Source organism: Pocillopora damicornis, chromosome 4 (genome assembly GCF_964200805.1).
Source record: "Pocillopora damicornis chromosome 4, jaPocDami1.2, whole genome shotgun sequence".
Taxonomy (NCBI): domain Eukaryota; kingdom Metazoa; phylum Cnidaria; class Anthozoa; order Scleractinia; family Pocilloporidae; genus Pocillopora; species Pocillopora damicornis.
In genome coordinates, this window is record NC_142673.1 from 13,809,107 (window position 1) to 13,813,612 (window position 4,506).

The window sequence follows — 4,506 nt, forward strand, 5'->3', positions numbered from 1 at the left end:
TATCTCTCCTTTAATAACTTAAGGTATAATCGCCTCATAAATTTTCCCATCCAAAAACCCGTCTCAGTTACTACTACTGGGAAGGGAATGCGTAATATTGTTTTTAATCTGGCTTATCATTGAGAAAACTAAACAGACAGTAGAAAGCTTTTGAGTCTGATTGGTCAGGAAATGTCACGCCATCCCATCGACCAATCAGATTTAAAACTAAAATCAGTCGTGACTTGGTCACTCGCGTTTTCCCGCGCTTCATGAGTTAGCTTGTTTACACTTTAGTTCTCTTTGGCGCCTTGCGAAATGTTCCTTCCCTCTGATTGGCTGTTGTATTTACTTGGGCTTCGGGGTTTTTTTTTTTGGACACTCAATCGAAAAGAGCTCTATTAGCTAACTTGTGGATTGCTTTTCACGACATATAAAGGAGATTAGGCGATTACAAAAAAAAAAACAAGTTTAATTGTTCTCGGACTTTCCTTTCTTTATACTCTCTTTAGATACACACTCGTTTGCTGAAAGTTCACGTTTATTTCAACTTAGCTTAAGTCACGCAAAGGAGGACGTTTTGAAGTTTAGCTGCGTCATTAGGGTCGTTTGCGTCTCAATCAAATTATCGCAAAATAGGAAGTAACAGCTAATCTGTTGTACCTTCACACGTATCTTTTCTCTCGATCTTTCAAACAACTGTTTATTTTCTCTAATCATTATAACATTTGTTATAACTTGTTCTTCAAAAACTGATGGTTCATTTGATCATAGATCGAAAAGTTTTTTGCACAATGTAGTTCTCCGTTATTTCTAATCAGACGAAGAACAAAGTATTACCGTTGATCCAAACTCTTCAGATTGAGGAACAGGTCAATTTAGTTTACCAGTCAAGATTACACTCATGCTATCTAAATTTTGCCGGCGTCTTTGGACGACTCTTGTATTGTACTTTTATCTTGTTTAGCTCAGGTTAAGATGTCTTAGTTAAATCTGCTATCAATGCACTACATGCCCTACAAGTTAAAACTGATAAAAAGTATGTATTGATAATGGTAATTTACACCGCTACAAAGGCCAAAAGGTTTCACCCGAAGAAGATTTTTGTGATGATAGGTGGAAAATAGGGATAATTTCAACCGAAAATCCCCGCCAACCTCCAGACATTCTGGGCAAAGCTTAAGACAAGAGCTTGACATATCGTTCAAGAACTGGCCCATCGCCCAGCCACTAATGTAAACATTAATAAGACCGTAATTTGGTTACAATTGATTTGGCAAGGGTTTTTACTGTTTGTGCGTAGGGCGAACTTCATTCACAACATGTTTTTATTGTTCATGTTTTGGTGGGTTTGCGAGAAATCTGCCGGAAACGTGTACTGAATTTCCTCGTCAATATCGCTGATTGTTCATTCTCCATTATTCACATTGCGTCGAGTGTTCGAAATGTTGATATTTACGAATGTTGTACGACACTGCGTCAGACACTCAGCTGTGCAACTACTGAGTTTATGCCAATGCTTGGGCCTGTTGAGGAATTCCTGTTTGCCTCACCGCTTAATTTCTCCATCCTCACCTAACTCCCATAAAAATCGTTTCCCTTGTCGCCATACAGAGTTGCAGTAAAGGGATATTGAACTTCTTGTCAAATGCGACAAGTGTCAGTGTTATTAGTTGAAAGACGATTGAACAACCCAGCCAAGGACCTGTCTAGAACTTTTGCGGAAACTGGAGGCTCGCCAAATTCCAGGCTTTGAAATACATTTGAGCTCCATTGTCCTCTTCATTGTGACAGTTTGTATTCACGGCTTTGGTTCACTTTAAAGTTAATCAGTCAAAATTATCAGGGTTTCCGTCAATCTGCCATCGTTATTCCAGACTTGATTGCCTTCAAAGATAATCATAACCTGACCCGAAAACCGCATAACGGAGATGACCTTTTAAGATAACACTCAGTCTGTCTTTAGTTTATTTGGCAACCTTGTTCAATTTTTTAAGATCATTTTATGTACCTTGATCTTTGACTTCACGAAAATCGCCTGTGTTTCATGAGTTTAAGTTTTTCCTTCCTTTGGTCTCTAGTTGAATGTGTGTTCTTTCGTTTGTGTAACTTTTCACCCAACTGGCGTGGAGAAGGATAGTGGTTGTCTTTAGTTTAGAGGTGTATCATAAGTTTGATCACCTCTAATTTTTTTCACACATACACCCTTCCAGTTCACAAGATACTCCACCGCTTTTTTTTTTGCTTTTTTAAATAAGTGCAAAATTCTATTTTGTATTTACCTTTAAGTGTGTAATCAAAACAACTTTTAGTCTCTAGCCCAATGTATCGAAGGCAACAGCTGAACACCACTAACAACGACTCGTTATCCAGACCTTCGCTCGCAAATTCGACATGACCATTTAGTTCTCTTATATCCTTCCAAGGAAAGGATAGGACTTGTGTTCTGAAACGGCTTAGAGGAAGTCTTTTGAAAATCATCAACTATTTTCATTCTAATGCATCTACGGCAGTAGCTGGAAACAAGTCCAAACGTTTTTATTATTATTATTATTATTATTATTATTATTATTATTGTTATTTCATTGCAACTCTTAGTTATTATTGTCCGTTTGCCTTGTTTTGTTGTTTGTTCCTTCTCTCTTTATTTAATCAATGTTTAATCAATGTCGCTGGAATTATAGACAGTACTCTAGTACTCGCATGGCCAGGATCCAACCATGTACTTCAAAGTCCGACATTGTTGTTGAAATGACTTTCGCACGAGTCAAGCTTTAGATCTGATAATCCAATCTCCTAGGCTAGTTTTAAAGCATGAAGCCCTCATAGATTTGGGTGTGTAGATAACGCCGAATATTGTGTCCCGAACGCTGAAATAATTTTATTTTATAGCAGTTCTATAAACTATTATAAGTGCATAGATCTTCGACCAGAGCTGTCATCAAGCCGACAAACATATATCATATTTGTTTACTACAGATAAGTAATTAACTCTGAACTGAGGCGATGATTGAAAAGCTTGGGAAAAGGAATTTACACAAAGAATTTCCTACGAGAACTGCGGCCTATTTATGTAAGCCCGACGTTCTCGTATAAGTGACTTTCGCACGAGTCCATACGAACAAACCTTAGGCGTCAAATCACAGATACCGGCTAAATTAATGGTTGATGTTTCAGGGTTAGCAAATAACTTTAAATATCGAAATCTATAAAGTAGCCCTTTAGAAAATGGTATTGGGGAAGTACAATATTAGTAATAACATGCACCATAAATATTCAGTTAGACATGTCATGCAAGTGGCAATGGAATGGTAGATCAGATTTGTTTGAACGGATTAGGAAAGAGCCAAAAAAAGAGTAACTTGCACCTGGAGTTTTCTCACAGAAAGTAGAAGAAATTCACTGACAGAAACGCGTAACGTAAACGAACCGCAGCACGTTGGTAACTCGTGATTGAAGAAACAACTAATTTTACAAGCCATATGGACGCCTTTTAAATTTGATTTTTATATCTTTGGATTAGATTTTCAATGACGAAACCACGCTATCCAATTTCAAAAATTAAAGATGTTAAAAAGTTGAGTTAAGCTGATTAACACAAGCGTTCCAAAACAGTTACCCGAAGTCTGTTGCGTGCAGAAAGAGCACCTTGCTAATAGGCTTGCCTGTCTGATTACCGCATTACCCCAATTCATCAATTCTCTAGCACGCATAACTTTCCCATTTATTCGAAGAGGGTACACACCTTCGAGGGGTTGTATAGATTATTGTTTCTCGCCTCTCTCCGTAAATAGCAGGTAATTTTGTCTGTGGTAGTGATGGAAACACGCAGTATTCAAGAGGTCGCAGATAGGGGGTTTGCAAAGTACATTATGAACATTACCGACATTTTCATTTGAATATCTTTGGCTTGACCACAATCTCTCACAGCAGTTTACAATATAATTTAAAGATTTTTTATACACTTAAACACCAGTAACCCCCATTTAAGGGTCTTTTGTTAATCAGACAATAACACTCTGCGAAGAGGGTAAAGATGATGCGAACTGTTCTCTAAATACATTAACTTCACGGAAAACTGTTTACTGCGGATGAGTTTAACCATAAGGTTTACAGCATTAGTAATGAGCAAAACGGAACTCTGATTCCAATCACTTTCCTAAAATTTTCACATCAACCTTGAAAAAAAACGACAAATAAAGAACTCTAGATCGCTGTTAATGCAAATATTTCCTTTTCAACACACAAAGGGTTGAAAGCAAAAGGTTCACTTTTTTATTGTTTTCGGTGAACTTTATGCTCGACCTCTCTCCCTATCAGTGTCTCTTTTATCAAATTTCAATATCTTTCGCGAAATGCTTGATAACGTCTTTTAATTAATTAAGCATTCGTGGCATTCGTGCCCTTTTTTGGTCAAAAGTCGCATCTAACAACAATTTATAAAAGTTTTTCAATTAACATTCTCAACTGTGGTATGCAACAGGTTGATTCATGTATTTCATTTTCTTCTCAAACCCGAAGAACAAT